Raw genomic sequence first — 27,941 nt, 5'->3', positions numbered from 1 at the left:
ATCTCACTTTTAATACATTTTGAACAAAGAATCCTGCAAATATCAATTTAATATTGAATTGGATAGGCAGATTTGAAAAATAATGAATAAAGCATGCCAATAATGAGAACTGCAATAAATGAATTTTTTAAAATGGTCAGCCATGCAGCATATTAGACATAACTGAAGACTTAGTAATCTGAAAGATAAAGAGAAATACTCAGGATGTTACAAGAGAGATAAAAAAATAGTTAATATGAAGGGGAAGATTATAAACATATATAAATAGATGACAGGTTTAAAAAGTCTAACAGATGTCTAATCAGAATGAGATTATAGAGAGGATGGAGGTAAGCAAAAAGGACTGTGGCTAAAAATATTCCAAAATTGGTGGATGATCTAAAATCATGAATTGAAGAAAACCTGTAAAACACAAATATTGTTCAAAAAAGAAACTCACACTTAAACACATTATAATGAAACTCTTAGAGTTCTAAGAGAAAGAGAATATCTTAAAAACAACCTGAAGATAAAAGATGTCCAACAGATGATTGGATGTTAGACTAAAAGCTTTTTTGTCAACAGCTATGCATATTAGATGGAGAAGGCAATGGCACCCCACTCCAGTACTCTTGCCTGGAAAATCCCATGGACGGAGGGGCCTGGTGGGCTGTGGTCTATGGGGTCGCTAAGAGTTGGACACGACTGAGCGACTTCACTTTCCCTTTTCACTTTCATGCATTGGAGAAGGAAACGGCAACCCACTCCAGTGTTCTTGCCTGGAGAATCCCAGGGACGGGGGAGCCTGGTCGGCTGCCATCTATGGGGTCGGACAGAGTCGGACACGACTGAAGCGACTTAGCAGCAGCATGCATATTAGAAGTTTAGATACAAGGAGAAAACATAACTGTCACTGGAAAATTTTACAACCTATGAAATAACTTTTCATGAATGATGTCAGAATCAAGATTCTTTAGAACAACAAATTGAAAGGATATATTACTAAGAGATCAACTGAAGAGTCTGCTAAAGGTTGCACTTCAGGAAACTGGAAAATGAACCTAAAAAGTGTTCTGAAGATGCAGAAAGGAATATTAGCAAAAATAATCATAAACAAATTAATCTATAAATATCAATAAATATTGCCTGCTTTAACCAAGAACAGTAATATTTAATGATCTTTATTTTCAATGATTAAAAAATCATGATCAAACTAAAATCCTGTACACGAAAACATATTTGAGAGAAAGATAAGTTGAACCAAAGAATTCTTCAGTTCAGTTCAGTCGCTCAGTCGTGTCCGACTCTTCGAGACCCCATGAATCGCAGCACCCCAGGCCTCCCTGTCCATCACCAACTCCTGGAGTTCACTCAGACTCACGTCCATCGAGTCGGTGATGCCATCCAGCCATCTCATCCTCTGTCGTCCCCTTCTCCTCCTTCCCCCAATCCCTCCCAGCATCAGAGTCTTTTCCAATGAGTCAACTCTTCGCATGAGGTGGCCAAAGTACTGGAGTTGCAGCTTCAGCATCATTCCTTCCAAAGAAATCCCAGGGCTGATCTCCTTCAGAATGGACTGGTTGGATCTCTTTGCAGTCCAAGGGACTCTCAAGAGTCTTCTCCAACACCACAGTTCAAAAGCATCAATTCTTCGGCGCTCAGCCTTCTTCACATGACCACAGGAAAAACCATAGACATGACTAGACGGACCTTTGTTGGCAAAGTAATGTTTCTGCTTTTGAATATGCTCTCTAGGTTGGTCATGACTTTCCTTCCAAGGAGTAAGCGTCTTTTAATTTCATGGCTGCAGTCACCATCTGCAGTGATTTTGGAGCCCAGAAAAATAAAGTCTGACACTGTTTCCACTGTTTCCCCATCTATTTCCCATGAAGTGATGGGACTGGATGCCATGATCTTTGTTTTCTGGATGCTGAGCTTTAAAAAGCCAACTTTTTCACTCTCCTCTTTCACTTTCATCAAGAGGCTTTTTAGTTCCTCTTCATTTTCTGCCATAAGGGTGGTGTCATCTGCATATCTGAGGTTATTGATATTTCTCCCGGCAATCTTGATTCCAGCTTGTGTTTCTTCCAGTCCAGTGTTTCTCATGATGTACTCTGCATAGAAGTTAAATAAACAGGGTGACAATATACAGCCTTGATGTACTCCTTTTCCTATTTGGAACCAGTCTGTTGTTCCATGTCCAGTTCTAACTGTTGCTTCCTGACCTGCATACAAATTTCTCAAGAGGCAGGTCAGGTGGTCTGGTATTCCCATCTCTTTCAGAATTTCCCACAGTTTATTTTTTTTTTTTTTTTTTTTTTTTTTTTTTTTATTTCATTTTTTTTTTATTTAATTGGAGGCTAATTACTTTACAATATTCATTCACATGAATCAGCCATGGGTGTACATGTGTTCCCCATCCTGACCCTCCCTCCTACTTCCCTCCCCATAAAGTAGATAAAATTTTGCATCTTTGCCTAATAGTACCCTACAGTTTCCATCAGGCTAGTGCTTGTTTTACTTGCTCTGATCGCTTTCTGCCACAAATATATGAATACGTAAGTGTGTTTGAGTGTCATGCCCAAATGCTTTTAGAGTTATGGTTAAATCTATTTTTTTGGTGTTTTCTTGTGAATTTTTGTTCTTAGCTGTTAAAAATTAAGGGAGGAATATTTGCTCCAGTTTGGTTTTATAAGGAACCAAAGGAATGATCTTTGTTGTCTTGAAAAAAGAGCAGTTTAAAAAGGATGTTCACTAAATATTGTGAAATCATCATTTTACCCAGGAAGCTAGGTTTGAAACTAGACTGTTGCTCTGACTTGCAGATGAAAATGAGAAGTTTATGACTGATTTTCCTGGAGTTCACTGTGTAAAGTGTGTCCATTTTTACCTTCATTACTGGTATCATACCACATTCATATAAACTCACCAATAGCATTTCTGTTGTTATACATATCTGTTACCGTCACAAGCATTGATTTCAGCAGATAACCATAGATAGCAACTTTGTATAATGTTGTATTTCCACAGTGTGTATTGTTTTTTTTTTTTTTTTTTTTTTTTTTTTATTTTATTTTATTTTATTATTTTTTTTTTTAATTTTATTTTATTTTTAAACTTTACATAACTGTATTAGATTTGCCAAATATCAAAATGAATCCGCCACAGGTATACATGTGTTCCCCATCCTGAACCCTCCTCCCTCCTCCCTCCCCATTCCATCCCTCTGGGTCGTCCCAGTGCACCAGCCCCAAGCATCCAGTATCGTGCATCGAACCTGGACTGGCATCTCATTTCATACATGATATTTTACATGTTTCAATGCCATTCTCCCAAATCTTCCCACCCTCTCCCTCTCCCACAGAGTCCATAAGACTGTTCTATACATCAGTGTCTCTTTTGCTGTCTCGTACACAGGGTTATTGTTACCATCTTTCTAAATTCCATATATATGCGTTAGTATACTGTATTGGTGTTTTTCTTTCTGGCTTACTTCACTCTGTATAATAGGCTCCAGTTTCATCCACCTCATTAGAACTGATTCAAATGTATTCTTTTTAATGGCTGAATAATACTCCATTGTGTATATGTACCACAGCTTTCTTATCCATTCATCTGCTGATGGACATCTAGGTTGCTTCCAGGTCCTGGCTATTATAAACAGTGCTGCGATGAACATTGGGGTACTCGTGTCTCTTTCCCTTCTGGTTTTCTCAGTGTGTATGCCCAGCAGTGGGATTGCTGGATCATAAGGCATGTCTATTTCCAGTTTTTTAAGGAATCTCCACACTGTTCTCCATAGTGGCTGTACTAGTTTGCATTCCCACCAACAGTGTAAGAGGGTTCCCTTTTCTCCACACCCTCTCCAGCATTTATTACTTGTAGACTTTTGGATCGCAGCCATTCTGACTGGTGTGAAATGGTACCTCATAGTGGTTTTGATTTGCATTTCTCTGATAATGAGTGATGTTGAGCATCTTTTCATGTGTTTGTTAGCCATCTTTCCCACAGTTTATTGTGATCCACACATTCAAAGGCTTTGGCATAGTCAATAAAGCAGAAATAGATGTTTTTCTGGAACTCTCTTGCTTTTTCTATGATCCAGCGGATGTTGGCAATTTGATCTCTGGTTCCTCTGCCTTTTCTAAAACCAGCTTGAACATCAGGAAGTTCACGGTTCACATATTGCTGAAGCCTGGCTTGGAGAATTTTGAGCATTACTTTACTAGCATGTGAGATGAGTGCAAGCCTTTCTTTGGGATTGGAATGAAAACTGACCTTTTCCAGTCCTGTGGCCACTGCTGAGTTTTCCAAATTTGCTGGCATATTGAGTGCAGCACTTTCCCAGCATCATCTTTCAGGATTTGAAATAGCTCAACAGGAATTCCATCACCTCCACTAGCTTTGTTCGTAGTGATGTTTTCTAAGGCCCACTTGACTTCACATTCCAGGATGTCTGTCTCTAGGTCAGTGATCACACCATTGTGATTATCTGGGTCATGAAGCTCTTTTTTTTACAGTTCTTCTGTGTATTCTTGCCATCTCTTCTTAATATCTTCTGCTTCTGTTAGGTCTATACCATTTCTGTCCTTTATCAAGCCCATCTTTGCATGAAATGTCCTCTTGGTATCTCTAATTTTCTTGAAGAGATCTCTAGTCTTTTTCATTCTGTTGTTTTTCTCTATTTCTTTGCATTGATTGCTGAAGAAGTCTTTCTTATCTCTTCTTGCTATTCTTTGGAACTCTGCATTCAGATGCTTATATCTTTCCTTTTCTCCTTTGCTTTTTGCTTCTCTTCTTTTCACAGCTATTTGTAAGGCCTCCCCAGACAGCGATTTTGCTTTTTTGCATTTCTTTTCCATGGTGATGGTCTTGATGCCTGTCTCCTGTACAATGTCATGAACCTCCATCCATATTTCTTCAGGCACTCTGTCTATCAGATCTAGGCCCTTAAATCTATTTCTCACTTCCACTGTATAATCATAAGGGATTTGACTTAGGTCATACCTGACTGGTCTCGTGGTTTTCCCTATTTTCTTCAATTTAAGTCTGAATTTGGCAATAAGGAGTTCATGATCTGAGCCACAGTCAGCTCCTGGTCTTGTTTTTGTTGACTGTATAGAGCTTCTCCATCTTTGGCTGCAAAGAATATAATCAATCTGATTTCAGTGTTGACCATCTGGTGATGTCCATGTGTAGAGTCTTCTCTTGTGTTGTTGGAAGAGGGTGTTTGCTATGACCAGTGCATTTTCTTGGCAAAACTCTGTTAGTCTTTGCCCTGCTTCATTCCGTATTCCAAGGCCAAATTTGCCTGTTACTCCAAACTTTTGTCACCTCCAAGTCAAGGTGTTTCTTGACTTCTTACTTTTGCATTCCAGTCCCCTATAATGAAAAGGACATCTGTTTTGGGTGTTAGTTCTAAAAGGTCTTGTAGGTCTCCATAGAACCGTTCAACTTCAGCTTCTTCAGCGTTACTGGTTGGGGCATAGACTTGGATACTGTGATATTGAATGGTTTGCCTTGGAAACAAACAGATCATTCTGTTGTTTTTGAGATTGCATCCAAGTACTACATTTCAGACTCTTTTGTTGACCATGATGGCGACTCCATTTCTTCTGAGGGATTCCTGCCCGCAGTAGTAGATATAATGGTCATCTGAGTTAAATTCACCCATTCCAGTCCATTTCAGTTCGCTGATTACTAGAATGTTGACATTCACTCTTGCCATCTCTTGTTTGACCACTTCCAATTTGCCTTGATTCATGGACCTAACATTCCAGGTTCCTATGCAATATTGCTCTTTACAGCATCAGATCTTGCTTCTATCACCAGTCACATCCACAGCTGGGTATTGTTTTTGCTTTGTCTGCATCCCTTCATTCTTTCTGGAATTATTTCTCCACTGATCTCCAGTAGCAATTGGGCCCCTACTGACCTGGGGAGTTCTTCTTTCAGTATCCTATCATTTTGCCTTTTCATACTGTTCATGGGGTTCTCAAGGCAAGAATACTGAAGTTGTTTGCCATTCTCTTCTTAAGGTCCCTGTATTATTCCACAAAGTATATAATATTGGCTCATATTAAATTTAGATTAAATGCTCATTTGCATTTCAGCAAAGCCACTGAAAGAATAAAAATACACTATTAGAAAAATTGTAAGGAAAGAAAAGGAATGTGAAAATATTCAACTTAAAAGAATTTACAAAAAAGAAAAGCTACATTAAAATATATTAGAAAAACAGCAGGCACTCTAATGCTCAAAATTAATCCAAATATACAAACATCATAATCAATTAAATGAACTGAACACTGCTTAAAATACACAGGATATCAGTCAATCTAAGGACACACAAAGGTTGTGTGTGTGTTTTCAGCCATCTGACATTGCAATAAGTTAACTTATCGTGTGTGGCCCAATTGAATGTAATTACAGATGACAGGATGTGGTATCCGAGCCCAGGCTTAAAGAGTACTCGTGTTATACTACTATTGCTGCTTTCCCATTGGCATAATAATTGGTTTTTTAGGCTGGATCCCAATAAGGCACTGACACGTAGAGCAGAGCCTTGTAGCAGGACCACAGTTGCCTGGTAGTCAGTAGGCAACATGAATAAGAAACATGTCTATTCTCCACTGCATATTCTTGCCTCTTGTGTTGTTGATTAATTGGCCATGATGTCAAGAGGAGCCTGCTAGGCTCCTCTGTCCATAGACTTCCATTCCTTTCTCCAGGAATCTTCCCAAACCGGGGTCTTCTCCATTGCAGGTGGATTCTTTACCAGATGAGCTACCAGGGAAGCCCATCACATATATATAGAATCTAAAACATACAAGCTAGTGAATATAATAAAAAAGAGACAGATTGACAGAAAACAAATTAATGGTTACCGGTGGGGAGAGGAAAGGGAGGAGGGACAAAACAGGGGTAGAGGTACAAATTATTATGTATAAAATAAGCTACACAGATAAATTGTACAACACAGAGAATATAACCAATGTTTTATAATAACTATACATGGAGTATAACTTTTACAAATTGTGAATCACTATTTTGTACATACAATATATACTATGTGCAATATATTCATACAATATATACTATACAATACTATGTATTGTGTAATACAATACTATATAGTCTATACAATAGTATGTAAGTTATATAGTGTAACTTACATAGTATTACACACCAACCATATTTCAAGAAAAAAGATTAAGAAATCACAACAGACATCAGAAGACTTAGGTTTAAATCTATGACATTACTTATAACTTGGGGGTGTAGGCAAATTTATAGCTTTAAATGGTGTATGCTTAATTCAAGGTGCCTTAACTGACTCACACCAGAACCTACCAAATAAATAAAAAATAAAAATCCCTTCCCATGGCTCTTTCCTATATTTAAAGGAGGTTATTTGTTATGCCTATGTATATGAAAACTCATTATGCATGCGGCCCTTTAATAATGTCTTCCTCTTTCCTTACAGATCTTTGCTTCTTCCCCATCTCATAAGAACTGGAGGCTAAATAAATGACATATACTCCCCTGGGATCCATTAACCATAGACTATCCTAAGGGCCAGACACCTGCACATTTGGTATAGGACCGATTTGAGCCTGAACTTTTGCCACCCAAAAGACTTCCTCAACATTTAAGTTAAAAGGGGTGGACAGTTAATCCACATTTCTCTTTGCTCCAATCTCTCTTTGACCTCTTCTACTAAATTGAAATTAGTAGTCAGGCCATTTTTCCCAGACAACGTGGTCTGCTAAGAAGAGAAATAGAAAACCCCACTTACTAAATAAAAATCATATTTGAAGATAATAGTAAAATCAATACCATAATCCATAATGATGAAACCAGGCACTTCCCACTTTGATAATCATTCAAGGAGAATCAGCATTAGGCAACAAAGATCTGTCAGGCACAGCCACAGACCATTATGTTGACTGTTGGTCTTCTTACTATCTGTCTGGGTTCTTTCACTGGTTAGTAAACCAGAGGCTCAAACACTTCAGGTCAGATCAGATCAGATGAGTCACTCAGTCGTGTCCAACTCTTTGCGACCCCATGAATCACAGCACGCCAGGCCTCCCTGTCCATCACCAACTCCCGGAGTTCACTCAGACTCATGTCCATCGAGTCAGTGATGCCATCCAGCCATCTCATCCTCTGTTTTCCCCTTCTCCTCCTGCCCCCAATCCCTCCCAGCATCAGAGTCTTTTCCAATGAGTCACCTCTTCGCATGAGGTGGCCAAAGTACTGGAGTTTCAGCTTTAGCATCATTCCTTCCAAAGAAATCCCAGGGCTGATCTCCTTCAGAGTGGACTGGTTGGATCTCCTTGCAGTCCAAGGGACTCTCAAGATCTTCTCCAACACCACAGTTCAAAAGCATCAATTCTTCGGTGTTCAGCCTTCTTCACAGTCCAACTCTCACATCCATACATGACCACAGGAAAAACCATAGCCTTGACTAGATGGACCTTTGTTGGCAAAGTAATATCTCTGCTTTTGAATATGCTCTCTAGGTTGGTCATAACCTTCCTTCCAAGGAGTAAGCGTCTTTTAATTTCATGGCTGCAGTCACCATCTGCAGTGATTTTGGAGCCCCCCAAAATTAAGTCTGACACTGTTTCCACTGTTTCCCCATCTATTTCCCATGAAGTGATGGGACCAGATGCCATGATCTTCATTTTCTGAATGTTGAGCTTTAAGCCAACTTTTTCACTCTCCTCTTTCACTTTCATCAAGAGGCTTTTTAGTTCCTCTTCACTTTCTGCCATACGGGTAGTGTCATCTGCATATCTGAGGTTATTGCTATTTCTCCCGGCAATCTTGATTCCAGCTTCTGTTTCTTCCAGTCCAGCGTTTCTCATGATGTACTCTCCATATAAGTTAAATAAACAGGGTGACAATATACAGCCTTGACATACTCCTTTTCCTATTTGGAACCAGTCTGTTGTTCCATGTCCAGTTCTAACTGTTGCTTCCTGACCTGCATACAAATTTCTCAAGAGGCAGATCAGGTGGTGTGGTATTCCCATCTCTTTCAGAATTTTCCATAGTTTATTGTGATCCACACATTCAAAGGCTTTGGCATAGTCAATAAAGCAGAAATAGATGTTTTTCTGGAACTCTCTTGCTTTTTCTATGATCCAGCGATGTTGGCAATTTGATTTCTGGTTCCTCTGCCTTTTCTAAAATCAGCTTGAACATCAGGAAGTTCACAGTTCACATATTGCTGATGCCTGGCTTGGAGAATTTTCAGTATTGCTTTATTAGCGTGTGAGATGAGTGCATTTGTGCAGTAGTTTGAGCATTCCAGGTAAGTCATTGTTTAAATCAAGCATGGCAAATTCTGAGGCCTAGATGCCACGGACTTTGGCTAATTCAAGCCCAGGAGCCCAAAGAACTTGATTGCTGGCCAGTCATCGACTGAACGAACAACTTAGGCAAATAACCCATTATAATCATCTAAATTGGAGGACTTGCCTACAAAGACTGGAGCTCCAGGCTCAGATACAGACATTTTAATTGGCAAACCCAGTACCCTATTAATATTTATATCATGCACCCAAATTAGACCATGTCATTTAAAACCTTTTCCAGCATAATTCTCTCTTCCCTCACTGAGGTAAAACCTTGAACTATTGGAAGCCTTTAGACTTGATCACCAGAGAAGGCAATGGCACCCCACTCCAGTACTCTTGCCTGGAAAATCCCATGGATAGAGGAGCCTGTTAGGCTGCAATCCATGGGGTCACTACGAGTCGGACACGACTGAACGACTTCACTTTCACTTTTCACTTTCATGCATTGGAGAGGGAAATGGCAACCCACTCCAGTGTTCTTGCCTGGAGAATCCCAGGGATGGGGGAGCCTGGTGGGCTGCCGTCTATGGAGTCGCACAGAGTCAGACACGACTGAAGTGACTTAGCATAGACTTGATCACCCTTACTTAGGTCAGTTGGGTTCTGGCACTTTTGTTCAATTACTGCAGTACCCCTGATACAGGTATCACCTTTGTCGGGTGTATATTCATAAATCCCCTCGACTTAGAGATATTTTTAAGTCAAGCTCCAAGATCCAAAAATGTTATCTTCAAATTCCAAGAGTAGCTGTATAATAACACAGAGCCCCCCAAAACATACTTATATCAACTCAAGTTGATATTTACTTGGAAACATACCTCAGTCCCGCATCCCAAATAACATAGCCCCAGCCCAGGATCACCCACTCCAGTATTCTTGCCTGGAGAATCCCAGGGACAGGGGAGCCTGGTGGGCTGCTGTCTACGGGGTCGCACAGAGTCGGACACGACTGAAGTGACTTAGCAGTAGCAGCAGCAGCCCAAGATCTTGCCTTGGAGATGACTTCAGGTCAGCACCAAGACCACTGTCCTAGCAACGTCCATTGACTCTTTCCCCTAAGGTGCTGACAAATTGGACAAAGAGCATTTATTATTTTTCTTCCTGCCAAGTTAGGGATTATGTTACATTTCCTGAGCTTGCTATTTGCTTGGTCTATAATCCTGGTATGCTCCTTGTTCTCTGCTCAAACATATATCCCTACACTCCATGCCTAGAAGGACATCTTTAAAGATTATTACTACTATTTGTGCTGTCCTAAAAATTAATGTAGACGTTTGCTTTCCCCAGGAGACAACTGCCTCCTGTTGGTCTAGCTCTTGATCCATGAAGATAAGACCACCTGTCCCGTAGTGCTTTCTACTCCCCTCATCCCACTTGCCACCATGACCATTTGCCTTGTGTCTGTGACCATAACCTCCACAATAACCCCTTCCTCTTTGTTTTAAATAAATACCACTAATGTTTAGATACACTTTACTGGGCTATAAGTTTACAACGTCCAATAATTTAATGGCAGGATCTTCCACCCTGATCCAAGGACTATACCAAGATACTGTCATAAAGAAGTACCTCATACTTTTAACATACTTTACAACTTCACTGTGATATTGTTAGGGACCCTGAACATTTTCAGTGCTTTTTTTTTTTTTTTTTCATGTAAATAGCATGTTAGTGGGGAATCTGGTTATAGGACCAGCCTCCAAAGTCTTCTAATACTTGTTTTACTCCTTTTTACTCTCATAATAGAATGTTGTCTATGCTATTAAGGGCAATGTATACCCTACTCACTAAAATTCTCCTCTACTCTTTACGCTACACAAATACTTTACATATTTAAAACTGAAAACTCACATCAAGACATCAAGGGATCAATTGTAATATAGCTTTTTCTTAATGCTGCCTGGACCCAATTTTGATGTCCTGTCAGTTGATGTCCTAGAGACCAGTCAGTTTCTTATCTTTGGCAGCTGATTAAGTCCACAGTCCAACCATTTCCGTTATTTGAGTCTCACTCTCCAGGTCACTATGCAATGCCCTAACTGTCCCAGGACCAGATACCAGACAGCTGGGAACACTAACCCTAGAGAGTGAACACTTATTCAAATTAGCCAATGTAGGGAAGTCCCTGGTTGTCCAGTGGTTAGAACTCAGTACTTTCACTACAATGGCCTGGGTTCAGTCCCTGGTTAGGAAAATAAGATCCCACAAGCCATGCAGTGAAAACAAAGAAAAACAAGAATAATAAATTAGCCAGTCTACTGGGAGCCTGTGAAACATAGCTAACCTTCCTTTTTGCCTCCTCCCCTTCCCACCACCATACACAAGCTCTTCCCAGTGACTCTGGTTTGCTGTCGTCCTGTCCCATATATAGGTCCCTGGATAGCCCTGTTAGCCACCTTCTTTTCTTTGGAGTAGTAAACAGAGTTCTGCCTTCCATTGAGCCAAGCGTCAGTGTTTTGTGTCCTGCCACCAAAAGAAACCTGCACACACACAAAAAATACCCCTGGGTTATCTCCTCAACCAGACTTGGCTTCATCTAGATGTGGTCCATGCACACCAAAACTAAGGGAATCTAAGTCAAACCACACGAAAAAGCCTGCCACTCTCAGGTTTTCACAAATGATGCTTTATCTCAGGTTGGTATCCTAAAAGATGATCCTCCTCCAGAGTCTCAAATGGCTTGGATATATCTGGATGGTTCTAAATCCTACTATCTGACTGGAGCTCCCATTATCTGACTGGAGGTCAGCTCAAGCTTCTGGAGTGGTAGGGGACAGGATGGGAAGGAGAGGTGGGCATCTACCTACCGCTTCCTTCTTTGATGTCTTCCTTGATGTCTACTTCTGTCTCTTGTCTAATTGCTATTCCCATTATTAGTCCAGAAGTGGGAAGTTCTCCTTTGTTTTCAATTAACTTTGGGAATGCACTCAAAAATATACATTTAGGAGTCACCTGGACGTGATATTGTAGTTCTTTGAAGCTTGAACTAGTCAAGAGAGGGCTAATTTGAAGTGTTGTATTCTGTGTCGTGCATTAGTTGCTCAGTCTTGTTCAACTAATTATGGAAAAATTGAGCAACCTCACAATCTTCTTATACTGAAGAATCATCCTGAACTATATTCATACCAATTTTATTCTGTCCAAGAAAGGCAGCTAATTTTAAAGCCATGATCAAAAACTCATCTTTTTCTATCTTAAAGGTCATATCCTTTGGCTGAGCAGGTATATTTTAAAGGAACTCAAAAAGAATATTGAGCAAGGCAGCCAAAACAAACAGGGTGATCTCTGGACAAGAAATATCTCAGACAGATCACTTTCAAACAAATTTGATTGACTTGAGGCCTATCTCGTTTCTTTTCTTTAGATGAGCTGTTAATAAGCAACAACAACAAAAAAAACAACAAAAAAAAACACAACAACAAAAACAAATTCAAAGTATAGTAAATCCTCAATGCAGATAAAATAAATGTTTAAGTAGCTGGAACCTGATTGTTCTTTCTATTGAAAAATAAAAATCAGGTTTATTAAAGTATTAGCAAATCATAACAAGTGTTAGCACAGAGATCTTAAAAACATCCATTCAAGACTTTGGAGTTTGGTGCTATAATTAATCTCCTGTATCCTCTATTCCAAATATTAAATACACATTGTGAACTTAGTTTAAAAACTTTGAAACGTATCACAAGATAATTCTTAATAGATTCCTGGAAACAAGTTGAATTTATCCACTTATGTATATAAAATATGTCACAATGAAAATAACCACCTAAGAGATCATGTTTATCTCTGAAACCTGTGGTCGCACCACAGGTTTATGTGACCATCTAAATCTCTTGCAAGTCATGTAGGATTATGTTGAAATACATTTCCAGAAAAGATATTTACATAACCACATGTTCATTGTAAATCTGCAAAGAAAAAAATTCATTTGGCAGTCAATAAAGTTTAATTTTAAAAGTTTAACTTTTAAATATTTCTTAATTCTTTGTAAAAATGAAAGCATAAGAATAGGAAATAGACCAAATTTATCTGCAACATCTCAGTGAAAGACTCCGTTTGCTTGTAACTTGATACATTGGTCGTCTATCATATAAACTGGATAGTGATTATATTATAAGCTTCTCCATGAACAGAGAATTATTTCTAATCAAAGCATTCACAAATATTTATAACCAGTAGCTCTGATTGGAAACTAAAGTTGTGGATTTTAGAGTGCAATCTGTAGAATTCTGATTAAATTGAGAAAAAAAGAATCTCATAATGCATAATAGTCTTATTTGTGGAGTCTCCAGACTTATTTTGGCTTGACTCTTTTTTAGCCTAACTGAATGTGGCTATAATTAAAAAGATGGAACACTTAACTACAATACTATAAAATGTTTACTGTGAGTATTATTCTTTAGAGAAATATGTAAGAAGGGAAGAAACTTCCTTAACTATTTCTTGTAGGATTTATTAATATTTATGCCCTTGAATAAAGAAGGACTTATGGACAACTATGCTGATCTGAGCTATATTGCACTCCAAGTATTAAAAACAACAGCACCAATTTACTGTCTTTGATTTACAAAGTACATTAATAAATGTTGCCTCAGTTACTTTCACAGAGAAGGCAATGGCACCCCACTCCAGTGTTCTTGCTTGGAGAATCCCAGGGACGGTGGTCTGATGGGCTGCTGTCTATGGGGTCACACAGTCGGACACGACTGAAGTGACTTAGCAGCACCACCAGCAGCAGTTACTTTCAAGGCAGACAAGATAGTCTGAAAAGTCCTCATTACTGTCATTTTTATAAAGAGTAAACTGAAATTAAGGTGAGATTAATATGAACCAAAGGTCACAACCTCATCTGTGATGGAACCAAGAATATAAGCTTTGTAAACTCTGTAATTTTACCCCTTTTGTCTGTCCTACCTTTGTGCCTTAGGACACCCTCTGTGGCATGAGTATAGAATATATCTGTGTTTGTGTATCTATTTCCTTCTTTCACTTTCCCTCTCTCTCTCTCTTCTATATGCTGCTAAGTCACTTCAGTCATGTCCAATGCTGTGCGACCCCATAGATGGCAGCCCACCAGGCTCCCCCATCCCTGGGATTCTCCAGGCAAGAACACTGGAGTGGTTGCTCAGTCATACATACATATGTATGTGTATACACATATACCAGGGCTTCCCTGGTAGCTTAGATGGTAAAGAATCTGCGTGCAATGCAGGAGACCTAGGTTTGATCCCTGGGTCCAGAAGATCCCCTGGAGAAAGGAATGACAACCCACTCCAGTATTCTTGCCTGGAGAATTCCATGGACAGAGGAGTCTGGTGGTCCATGGGGTCACAAAGATCAGACACGACTGAGCAACTAACACACACACACACACACACACACACATTTATATAGCTATGCTTAATATATTTAGAAAATATGAGCAAATATTGCACCAGATATTATGTACATATATACATATATATGGAGAAGGTACTCACTCTTGACTGGAAAATCCCATGGACAGAGAAGCCTAGTAGGCTGCAGTCCATGGGATCAATAAGGGTCAGACACGACTGAGCAAATTCACTTTCATTTTTCACTTTCATGCATTGGAGAAGGAAATGGCAACCCACTCCAGTGTTCTTGCCTGGAGAATCCCAGGGACAGGGGAGTCTGGTGGGCTGCCGTCTATGGGGTCACACAGAGTCGGACACGACTGAAGCGACTTAGCAGCAGCAGCATATATATATATGTATTTATATTTTTTGTTCACTATCGTTTGACAAACCATGAGAAAATGTTTAATAACCTTTTTAATTCTATAGGATTAAAATTTTAAATGTGATAGAACTCATAGAGATCTAGAGAGGCTAGGTGAGTCATTCAAGGTTCCATTGCTGTAGAAACATCAGCTCCAGAAACACTTCTTCATCTCCACCTGATGTTCCCTATTCATACATTTCTTGTTTTCAAATGCTACTAAAAACTGTGATTAGGTTCATTTCTTTCTTTAAATCTTAAATTGTTTTTGGTTTTCAAACTGTATGGCATGAATTAGTGTATTATTTTATATAATCACATTGAGAAAGGTAGACCACATGAAATGTCTCCTTTTCAGTGTAAAATACGGAGGTTCCAGCACATTAATGTCAGCTGTAAACAGCAGTCCTCTTGGGAAAGAATTGAAGGTTCTTTCAGTTATTATAACAATGATCTCTGAAGTAAGTTTTGTGAGCAAATCATTGCTTTAATTATATTGTGTACATAATAGTCAGCCTCCAAATTTGTTGTTCAGTTGCTCAGTCCTGTCTGACTCTTTGCAACCTCATGGACTGTAGCACACCAGCCTTCCCTGTCCATTACAAACTCCCAGAGCTTGCTCAAACTCATGCCCATTGAGTTAGTGATGCCATTCAACCATCTCACCCTCTATCATTCCCTTCTCCTCCTGTCTTCAATCTTTCTCTGCATCAGGGTCTTTTCCAATGAGACAGTTCTTCACATTAGGTGGCTGAAGTATTGGAACTTTGGCTTCAGCATCAGTCCCTCCAGTGAAGATTCAGTATTTATTTCCTTTAGAATTGACTGGTTTGAGCTTCTTGCAGTCCAGTTCATCTCAGTTCAGTCACTCAGCCATGTCCGACTCTGTAACCCCATGGACTGTAGCACGCCAGGCTTCCCTCTCCATCACCAACTCTTGGAGCTTGCTCAAACTCAAGTCCATCAAGTCAGTGATGTCATCCAAATATCTCATCCTCTGTCATCTCCTTCTCTTTCTGCGTTCAATCTTTCCCAGCATTAGGGTTTTTTCCAATGATTTGGCTCTTCCCATCAGGTGGCCAAAGTATTGGAGTCTGAGTATTGGAGCCAAAGAATTGCTGTCCAATGGACTCTCAAGAATATTCTCTGGCACCACAGTTCAAAAGCATCAATTCTTCAGTGCTCAACTATGTTTATGATCCAACTCTCACACCCACACATAACTACTGGAAAAGCGATAGCGTTGACTAGATGGACCTTTGTCAGCAAAGTAATGTCTCTGCTTTTTAATATGCTGTCTAGGTTTGTTATAACTTTTCTTCTTGTTATAATTTTTTTTGTTATAACTTTCTTCTCCAAGAAGCAAGTGTCTTTTAATTTCATGGCTGCAGTCACCATCTCCAGTGATTTTGGAGCCTGAGAAAATAAATTCTGTTACTATTTCCACTGTTTCCCTAACTATTTGCCATGAAGTGGTGGGACCCAAATCTGTGGTTTATTAATCTCACTGTTATTTGTGTTGGCTGGGGCTTCACTGATCTGAACTGATCTCAACTGGGCAACTGTTTTTTTTCAATAATGATTAATAATAAATGAGTGGCTCTGTTCCAGGTTCTTCCCATTGTCTTCGTCCCAGCTGCTTACAGGAGGGGTGTTCCTTCTATGATGGTGGCAGAGGTGAGAGAGAACAAGCCTGATTGCACAAGCATTGTTCAGGCCTCCATTAGCTTCACATTCATTAAATTCATTGAACAAAGATGTTGCATGGCCAGGCCAAGAGTCAAGGGGCTGAGATGAATACCCTACTGACAATGGTAGATTCCTTCACAGTTAATGTGGCAAAAGAAATGGATGCCTAACAGTATTACTGAGAAGGGAGTAAAGAGTTGGAACACTAACCCTTTCTACCATTTATTGGAAGAACTGTGTTCAGGTGTGATACATCACTCAGTGTGTATCCCTGAATTTCTCATCCATAGTCTGAGAGCTATTTTTCTCCTAAGAAAAGGAAAAGTTTCCTATGAGATCTTTCAATTCTTACTTGAAATGAGCACAGCTTACCAAATAACTTCTAGATTCATGATTTCAACAAAACTCCTGGATTTGCTTACTCTGGTCAGAGAGTGCACTACTCCCATACTAGAACTACGGTTATATCACAACATCATCTTATTGGAAAACTTTGTTTTTTACCATGATAATTTTGTAGGTTACTTCTGCAAAGCTTTGGGAAATATATCATTAAATATCCACTACGGTGCTCCATATCAGCCTCTTTGGAAGGCAGAATACTCATCGAGGCACTTGTAAAATAAAAATTTGCACAGGACCAGTTAAATAGGCAAGGAAGACTACACTTAAGATTGTTGCAATTGGAGAGAGAGAATAAACTCAAGTCAGTTGAAACAAAAGGCTGGAGAGATTTTAAAACCTTGAGTGAGTTAGTGGAAAAGTACTGGAGGATGTTAAGTGGGGAGGTTGGCTAAAATGATTAGACTCTGTGTTTGCTAATTGTCACTTAGGGAAGCCAGGCTCCCATTTCCTGAAGAGACTGGGAGAGAGGGGTTCTATCACCTTTGCTGATTATGTTCAAAGAAATGAATTCCAGGTCCTAGAGAAAGGTATTTTTGAGTTGTAAAACTGGTAGGAGGCTATGAGAAGATTCTCATCTCAAATGGGCAGAGTAGAATGTGAAATTACAAGTTTTCTGAGATAAATGCTCTAAGAAAAGGGAGATCAAAAGCCTAGAGATATGAAGAAAGATGTCTAAAATTCTGTGAAGCTGATTTAGACTTTTAGACCTTTTGTTCACACTCAAGTTTGGCAAAGAAGAGAAAGAAGACTAAGAATTTGAAGCAGAATCTGACAATTTAATGGCTCAAGACCTCAGGATTTTCTTTGACTGTATCTGTTAACATTTGTAGAGAATACATATATATATATATATATGTGTGTGTGTGTGTATGTGTGTGTATTAATATATATGTGTGCATATATATTATGCACACATTATGAGCTTCTCTGATAGCTCAGTTGGTAAAGAATCTACCTGCAATGCAGGAGACCTTTGTTTGATACCTGGGTCAGGAAGATCCTCTGGAGAAGGGAATAGCTACTTACTCCAGTATTCTTGCATTTTCCTTGTGGCTCAGTGGGTAAAGAATACGTCTGCAATGTGGGAGACCTAGGATTGATCCTTAGGTTGGGAAGATCTTCTGGAGAAGGGAAAAGCTACCCACTCCAGTATTATGGGTATATATATATATATATATATATATAAATTCTGCTCTTTAGCGTAGTTATCAGGTAAATATAAGGGTATTTTGATGAAATCAGACTTTTGGTTCAGTAATTTTAAAATTTATGTCCTAAATGCAAACAAGTTGCCTGAAAAATCAACAAGACCACATATTTCAATTCTTGGGGAATTCAAAAATTATCATTCTTTATCTCCATGTCTCAGTCCTGAACTACCTGTTAAGACGGAGATAAATTATTTCTCAAGGCAAGTTAGACCTTGGGAAATCTTGGGTCATATCTGCAGGGACCTGGGCTTCCTAATACTAAACCCAGACCCAGAAAGACTTATCCACTGTGTCCTGTATGGACTCTTGACACAGGGCAGCGATGACCCAGTAAGACTGATGATGGCATGGAAGAGCAGAGGAGAATGTGTGCTCCCTCCTCACCAAAGAGTGAAGAAAAGAGACAAGGCTGGCCTGTTTACTCCTCTTTCTAAACCAGCCAATCAGATTAGGTGACTTGGCCTCCCCTTGGAGAGATGCAAGTGAGGAGATTGAGAGGACCTGGAGAATTCATTCTAACTATCATAGGAGGAAAAAAAATTGCTCAGTGACCTTAGCTGACCCACAACCACACACTAATAGATGTTTACTTGTGAACTTTTTGTAACTGGAGTGGTCATATGCCTGATGGGGCTTCCCAGGTGGTACTAGTGGTGAAGAACCCACCAGCCAATGCAGGAGACGTAGAGGGGGGTTCGATCCCCGGGTTGGGAAGATCCCCTGGAGAAGGGCATGGCAACCCACTCCAGTATTCTTTCCTGGAGAATCCCGTGGACAGGGGAGCCTGGCGGGCTACAGTTCATGGGTTTGCAAAGAGTTGGACAAGACTGAAGCAGCTTAGCGCAGCATGGCACATATGATTAGTGGCTCATAGTCCTGGTATATTACCTTATATGTACATATACATTCTGGGAGAAGGAAGTTCTTTAAAAGTGTAAGTGTACACCTGAAACTAATATGTTGTAAATCAACCATAATTCAATAAAAATAATATTTTTTTAAAGGAAATTATATTTGGAGTATTTCATTAGTTGTCCTCTATTATGTAATTTTCCTCTCCAAGGGAGGAATTAGGCTTGATTTTAACCTATGAAATTCCTAACTGAGAAGACAAATCTGATGAAAAAATACACTAAGTTCAAAGCTAAAGATATAATTCCATTCATTCACTGTTTTTTATTTGGAGTTTCATAACTATCTGCTGTTATTTTCTTGGATAATTTAGGATAGACAGGGATGTTGGATAAAGTATATGATTATTAAACGAGAGTAAGTATTGATATGTTCTCCTCTGGTAAACAATCTGGGGTTTTCTCAGATCATCAACAGAAATACTGGTACTTGATGAAAGATACCCTAAAGTGACTTACGGTTATAATTTCGATATTGTAACACTTTAGTAAAATAGAAATAACTGGATGCTTGGGGCTGGTGCACTGGGACGACCCAGAGGGATGGAATGGGGAGGGAGGAGGGAGGAGGGTTCAGGATGGGGAACACATGTAAACCTGTGGCGGATTCATTTTGATATTTGGCAAATCTAATACAGTTATGTAAAGTTTAAAAATAAAATAAAATTAAAAAAAAAAATAGAAATAACAAAGCTGATTTTTCTCTCAGATATGATATTTCTTAAGTAGTGAGTCAGACAGCCATACAGTAATTTTTTAGGACCAAAGTCTGGACCCTTAGAAAATCTTCCCCATGTATAAAAGTTTTCAAGGAGAAGGAAATAAAAGTTGAGAGAACTTTCAGACAGAGTCAAAAGTAATAACACTATTCTTGGTACATAACCCATCATTAGTTTAACAATAGTAGAGAAAAAGAATTCCCAAAAGCACTAGAAGAGTGTTGTCATTATGGGAGTCATGAATTGATGTGAAAACACATGTCTCAGGATATAAGGATGCACTGTTGGAAAATCACATGGTAGAGTGTTACAAGAGAGTGTTTCAAGAGATGGAGCTTGGAGTTGAACAGTATTTCTAAAGGTACATATTGATTTAGTAATGGATATCTGGATGTATGCTGTGTCCATGTTTATTTAAGTAACTATATTTAAGTCTACACTCAGAGTTATTATCTATATATCTATACTTGTGCATATATTAATTTCCTAAATTGAAAGTTATTTACTAAGGATTTTTGTACTGTTATTTTAAGTAGCATTATTAAAATAGTTTTGCTCATAGATCTAAAGTGAGCACATTCATGAAGCATTTTTAAATAGCTCTTTTAAATTTTACTTTTATTTTTTGGCCTCACTGGGTCTTCTTTGCTGCACGCGGGCTTTTCTCTTTTAATAGTTGCGGCAAGAGGGGCTACTCTCTAATTGTGGTACACAGGCTTCTCCTTGTGGTAGCTTCTTATTGCGGCTCATGGGCTCTAGCAAGGGCTTCGTCCCGTGGCATGTGGTTCAGAATTGGATTGGATGGCATCACTGACTCAGTGCACACAAGTCTGAGCAAACTCAGGGAGATAATGAAGGGAAGTCTGGTGTGCTGAAGTTCGTGGGGGTCGCAAAGTGTCGGACATGACTTAGCAACTGAACAACAATAGCAAATGTGGAATCTTCCTGCACCAGGGATTGAACCTGTGTTCCCTGCATTGCAAGGCAGATTCTTTACCACTGGATCACCAGGGAAGTCCCATGAAGCATAATATTCTGCATCTGGGCGAGGAAAATCATTACTCCAAGTGGCATATATTTTATATTTAATGAGGAAACAGGGATTTATGCAACTCCTTGGCTGTTTCTATTATTCAAGTAGTTGATATTATCTTGAAAATGGTGCTCAGAAAAAAATCATGTGTTAAAATTACCTGGTTTATTTCATGATATCTACATCATTCACTTTAAGTTTTACTTTGCTATGAAATATTGGGAACCTCACACTGGCAGAATTCAAGTGGTGGTATTTTAAATGCAGACACATTGCATCATTAGTCTACACAGTGAGTCTTACACCCAAAGATGCAGATTTCTTCTGGCTGGACCCCCTGGGCGATTGGCATTCTCTTTGTGATGCTTGCTATTAATGAGAAGGGCTCTTGTGGAGCTGTGTACCTCCCACTAATCAGTGTAAGACAGTTGAACAAACCATCTTCAAATTTTCTATTCTTTAGCATTTTATAAAAATAAGGATAAGATATCACTTTCTTATACAGAATTTATTTTTTTGGAGTCAAACAGGTAAAATGGATTTAAAATGAACAAACTAAAAAGGTACTGGCATATGGCTCATTAGTGAAATAAAATCAGCTGTTTCAAAACCTCAATTTCATGTTGTGCAGAAGATATTTTCTTAGTAAAGAACAAACAGTGTTAACTAACCCAGCTGGAAAGTACATTCTAGAAGACATTTGGATATTTGGTTACTTTTCAGTTACCACTGACTCATTTGTTATCTGGAACTTTGAATCTGACTTTCCCATCTAAATGTTTAAAAACCACTTTTGATGATTAAACAAAAAAATCTGTAACTGATAGAAGAAAAGTAGGAAATTTTTGCTATTTTATTGTGGTGGCTGACCAGATATAATAATAAGCTCTTAAAATTATAGGAATCTGAGATTTCAAAGTAGCCTTCCAGGCTCCCCTGTCCATAGAATTCTCCAGGCAAAAATACTGGAGTGGGTTGCCATTCCCATCTCCAGGGAATCTTCCCAACCTGGGGATCAAACCTGGGTCTCCTGCACTGCAGGCAGATTCTTTACCATCTGAGCCACCAGGGAAGCCATATATATATATATATGTCATAAATATAAAACATCTACTTATGTAATTTAATTTGAATTATCATACAGCATAATCATAAAACCAATCCAATAAGATAGGCATTGTTTGCATTATTAGTGATACTTGACTAAAGTTGAAGTTATTTAACCAAGAATACAAAAGCAATCATTAATAAAACTAATACCATAATCTCAATCTCATGGCTCCCAGTCCTTTTTCATTAATATGCTTTTGCCTTATTAACAGTTTAATTTTCCTTCATTTACCAGGTATTTATTGAGTATTTGTATTATATAATCCCATTGCTTATGTAGTTATGAAACCAAAATATGAGTCTTATATTTAAAAATCATTATTTATTTGGGGACACTGATAATGAAAGAACATTAATGCCTGGAATGATTGGTGTGAAAATAGAGAAAGATGTCAGTAAATGTGATGGTTGAAGGGAGGAAGTAATGAACTCTGAAGGACTGGACTAAGGAGAATTTTCAGGGGGAAAGCAATTGGACAAGGTATCGAAGGATGAGCACACGTTTCCTATGGAAAGGAAAGCAGAAGGACTTTCCACTTACACAAGAATCATCATGGGCTTATGAAGCAACTCAGAGTCTACAGAATTATCAGTAATTCTCTGGCTGGCTGGACAAACAGGAAGGGGCTGGTAATGAAGGGCTCTCTCTTTTGAGGAATTATTTAGAAAGCAATACACTTGGAGCATTATAGAACTGCAGGAGATTACTCAGATCACAGAATCCAATTTCTTTATTTTACCCATGAGAAAATCTAAGCTCCTAGGAAAAAAAAAATAACCAACTGCCTAAGACTAAACTAGTTAAAAGAGAGGCAAAACTGACCCCCTGAACAGAGATTGGCTTATTCTAGTTGGAGAATCATATCCAACTAGAATCATACCTGGGTCTTTTTGAATCATATCTGAAGGCATGTTTCTTAGGAGATGTGAAAAAATTAGATGACAAAAATAATCTGTGTGAAATAGAAACTTAAGAAAAAAACCAACTTACTAATTCTGAATTCCTGACTCTTAGGGAAGTGGCCAGATATTCTACCTCTGGCTAAGTGGATTCTACTACACAGAGGACCAGTATATTAATATTTTTTTGTATTTACACTAAAGAGATTGGGTAGCAACTATTTAAAATAATAGACTTCACCCCACATGGAAAAATTCAAAAATTAATTCATGGCTTAAAAACATTAAATTTCTAATCATCTTCTAATACCTTCAAGGGCAGTTCAGTTGCTGAGAATTCTCAAGATGTCATTATTATCATTATGCTGAATTATTTACAAACTTGTATCAAAGCACCAGATTAAATTGCTTTGGTCTTATGTAAAATTCCTCTGATCTTTGGCAATCATTACTTATTTACAGCTTCCATAATTTTCCCTCTTTGCAGAAAAAAGAAAGTTTCTTAACTATAGCTAAAAGGCCCTATTTTACTTTTATAGTAAAAACTGTCTCTAATATGAAAAAAGTTAAAATGAAAAGCTATAGTCACTACGATTTAGAAGCATGATTTTCTATGTGAAAAGCAGATTGTCTAAACAGTTTCTTTCCCTGAGAGAGATATTCATAATATTTATTATAAAATATAAATATTAGGTTTCTTGCTTCGTGTGAACTATTTGTAGGTATAGTAAATATAATACTTTTAAAATAAAACTAGGATAATAGCAACAGTTAATGTTTACATTTATTGGAACACATGTGAAGAGTACTTCAAGAAAATGTTAGAAAATTAAATAAAAATTTCCCATATGACTGGAAAAATATTCAGCATGTGATCTTGACCTGAAATTGGCTGTCGTTTCATACTGTGGCTTTAAACAGAAAGGGTCTATGTTTAATATGGATGTTTTCCTAAAACCTGGAGTTGAGTAAGTTTGTACAAGAAAAATTGATGCTGAATGTTCTAGTTTACATATTGATCTCTAGCAACCAATTTGTCTTTGACTTAGACCTGTCTACTATTACCTTGACAGCCTTAAGCAACTTAAGGAACAGCTTAGATAAATAAAATGAATTTTTTTTTTGTATTTTTGATTCATCATTGTTGCTAAAGCCTCACAAAAAGTCTCTATAAGACTAAGCATTTTTTCTAAAGAATTAAATGAAAATGTCTATGACAATTACAATTCAGAACCTTTTACTTAAACAGAAAACCAGATTTCTTAGGATAAAATTAGTCCCAGAAATTAAAATACTGTTAATATCCAATTACTTTGTAATATATATGATTTTAGACCAGCAGAACACCATTTACAAATGTAACTTATTAATAACTAAAGTTGACCTTTAAATATTTGGAGAAATTTGTGGTTGTTCAGTAGGGATAATTAACAGGAATAAACTATGAATCAAATGTCTAAAATATTCAGAGTAGTATGAAATGAGAGTTTGCTACAGTATTTTCTATTTTGTCCTTCCTCCCTGCCTGGATATGAGAATAACGTAGTAGGAACAGCATTCAGGTGAAAACAACAAAATTTAAGTCCAGCTTTGTCCATAATTAGTAATTTGATTTTGAATAATTGAATGAACTCTCTGAGTACACTTCTTCATCAGTAATTTGGAGAACAATACTAATAATAGCTAGTAGCTGGTGGAATGAGCACTATTATTAGCTTCCTTAGAAAGATGAATAAACTGAGGCTCAGAAGAAATGCTGGCATTGGTTTCATATCAAGCAGAGCATTTGTCCTTAGACCCTATGAAGTACTGACACCCTGGCTGATTTGTTCATTTGCACTTGGTTGTCAATTATTTATTATCAGGGCTTGATGAATTAGAAAGATTTTGGTGAATTGAAAATCATATTCCACGTGTTTCCTAGATCATTTTCTTATTTTTCCAAATGGAGGATGAGCTCATTTTGTTCATAATATATCTATTTGGGACAGGGTAGATAGAGTGAGTAATCTCTAGTCAACTGTAGATTGTCAATGTCATTTCCTGGTTTAGCTCTGTAAGATGTTATTAGTAAGAGAAACTGGATGAAGGGTAGACAGGAACTTCTCTTTACTATTTTATGTAATTTCTTGTGAGCTTATAATTCTTTTAAAATAGAGTTTAAAAAAGAATTGGTTTTCCAGGTTGTTTTTATAGAAAAGTGCACAAAATATTTCAGCAACATAAAGCAAAAAAATATTAGAACCTCTATTTCTATCTTTTCTGTCTTTATTCCTTCAAATTTTCTGTTTTTATGTTTATTTTGTAATGTACATAACATATTGCAGAAATACATTCAACTTTAGAAGTTAAAATACAACTGGGCATCCTAAATCAAAACTATTATTTTCTTTTTACTATTATGTATGTGTTATGCAATGAAAAATTTAAAGATCTCTTTAGAGTAGAAAATCAGATACTTTGGAGCTAAATTGGGGTTATAAATCAGGCTCTTTCAGTTATTAACTAAATAATTCAAGACAGGGTTCTTGAGTCTCGATTTCCTCATCTAGTTAAAAAAGATAAGAATAGTACTCCTTGTATTGAAATATTCACATGAGATTTTTTTTTTTTTGCTTAGCATATAAAGACCCCAATAAATATTAGCTTGCTTTCCCCTCTCTTTGAGAAAACTAAGACTTCTACAATACGTATTTGTGCTATGTCTCCATTCATTACAATGAGTGGTTGAAGAATCTAGAGGTAATTAGAGAGTATCTTTAAAATTAACCAAAATTCCCAAATATCATGGAATTCCTGCTTTGGGCAAATCACTGTTTTAAGTCTGTATTGCAATATTATTGAATGGTCCTCAGTTAATACTTTCCTCCCAAATGAAAGACAATTCTATTGAGGAGGAAAAAAAAAAGAGACTTGCCAAGTTTTCTAGTGTTGCTTTATTTTTTAGTTTCCCCATCTTATTTCATTTTAAAGTGGTTGGAACTGACAGAGTAGCATGTTAAATTCTAAAAGAACTGAACTTTGTAATGTAAACTGTGTTTATACAATGATGAATGTGTTGACTTAAGAAGTGACAGGTTACTCTTCCAGGCAGATGACAACAAAATCAGTGAATGCAATCTTTCAAAATATTGAATTCAATACTTCTGTCTCTCTTATTAGGCCCAATAACTTACAATATTTAATTGCATTTGTGGAGTTAGGTACCACATTCTTTTTTGATGAAAACTTTTCAATGAAGGTATAGCTTTGGTGGAAAAAAGAACGACTTTCAATGTTGAAGTTCTCACAATCAGTTACATGCATTCATTTGTGTTCCCCAGCTAACCTTATAGTTAATTTGGGGCCATAAAAGTACTTCTGACCAATGAAAAGTAGAGAAGGGGCATGTGTCACCTCTGGGCTGAGTCAATTAAAAGCCACTGTGCCTCTAGCACCAGGCTCAGGATACCATGAGTTTCAGAAGACATGGCAAACAGGAGGAGGACCAGCTGCCTGAATCAGACTTCATCTCAGGAGAGCCACCGAGGTTTCAGAGTTTAGTTATTACAGCAGTGAGCTACCCTGATTTGAACTATGGTTTGGCTGTTGTAAAATTTATATTTTGAGAAGTTAGCAGGTTTTTTGAACCATTTAAAGAACTGATATTTGGTTCTTTTTAGAAAATGTAGTAGTTTTTGTTAGGACAAAAATATTTTTTGAGTAAAATGTGATGCAAGGTGGAACTCAAAAATATATTCCAAATTATCAGTAAACATGGCATGATTCAAAATATCTCTACATACAGCCCACACCTCTCAGAGATTTGCTAAATTTCTCCAGAATGCTCAAATTGAGAACAGATCATCACAGGAATGAAAGAGGAATTCTGCATATATTAGCTATTTTCCACTTAAGATGAATTATCTTCTCCAAATAAATACATATTTATTGGGCTTCCTTGGTGGCTCAGCTGGTAAAGAATCCATCTGTGTCTATGGCCATATCACCCTGAACGTGCCCTATCTTGTCTGATCTCAGAACCTAAGCAGGGTCGGGCCTGGTTAGCACTGGATAGGAGAATCCGCCTGCAGTGTGTGTAGACCTGCGTTTGATCCCTGGGTTGGGAAGATCCACTGGAGGAGGGCATGGCTACCCACTCCAGTAAGGCTTCCCTGGTGGCTCAGATGGTAAAGAGTCTGCCTGCAATGTGAGAGATCTGGCTTTGATCCCTGGGTAGGGAAGATCCCCTGGAGGAGGGCATGGAAACCCACTCCAGTATTCTTGCCTAGAGAATCCCTGTGAACAGAGGAGCCTGGTGGGCTAAAGTCCATGGGGTTGCAAAGAGTCGGACATGACTGACTAAGCAAAGATTCTCTATGACAAATTTTATTTTTTAATAATGAATAAATGAAAAAGTCATTTTCACTTGCAGATATGTTATTAGCCGTTTTTGATATCTTCATCAAAGTACTATAAAATAATTCTATTTAAAATATATTTTCTGACAGGCATAGTATATATTGTACTTTGAGATAGAAATATAATCACTTTGTTATGAAAAATGCTCTCTTAGTTACAAACAGCAAAATTCATCCTTATGCCCTAAAAACCAATCCCAGGAAGTAAGTTTTAAGCTCAAAGACCTGGGTAAAAATTGCATCTCTAGGCAACTAGACTAAAACATTTTTTCTATAGAAATATATAGCATATCTTTGGAGTTTATAAATCTGAGACTCATCAGGAAACTAAATGAATAATGTGTCTCTACAAAAAAAAATACTCAATATGTAGAGCCAATTGCTATGAATGATAGCAAATGAAATACCATTTAATTCTTTTCTAGTTCAATTTGGCTTCAAAAACAGGTGAAAAAGTTATTTTCCAAAGGA

The sequence above is a fragment of the Bubalus bubalis genome, chromosome 8, assembly GCF_019923935.1.
Source record: "Bubalus bubalis isolate 160015118507 breed Murrah chromosome 8, NDDB_SH_1, whole genome shotgun sequence".
In the NCBI taxonomy this organism is placed as follows: domain Eukaryota; kingdom Metazoa; phylum Chordata; class Mammalia; order Artiodactyla; family Bovidae; genus Bubalus; species Bubalus bubalis.
Note: the sequence above shows the minus strand (reverse complement) of the source record.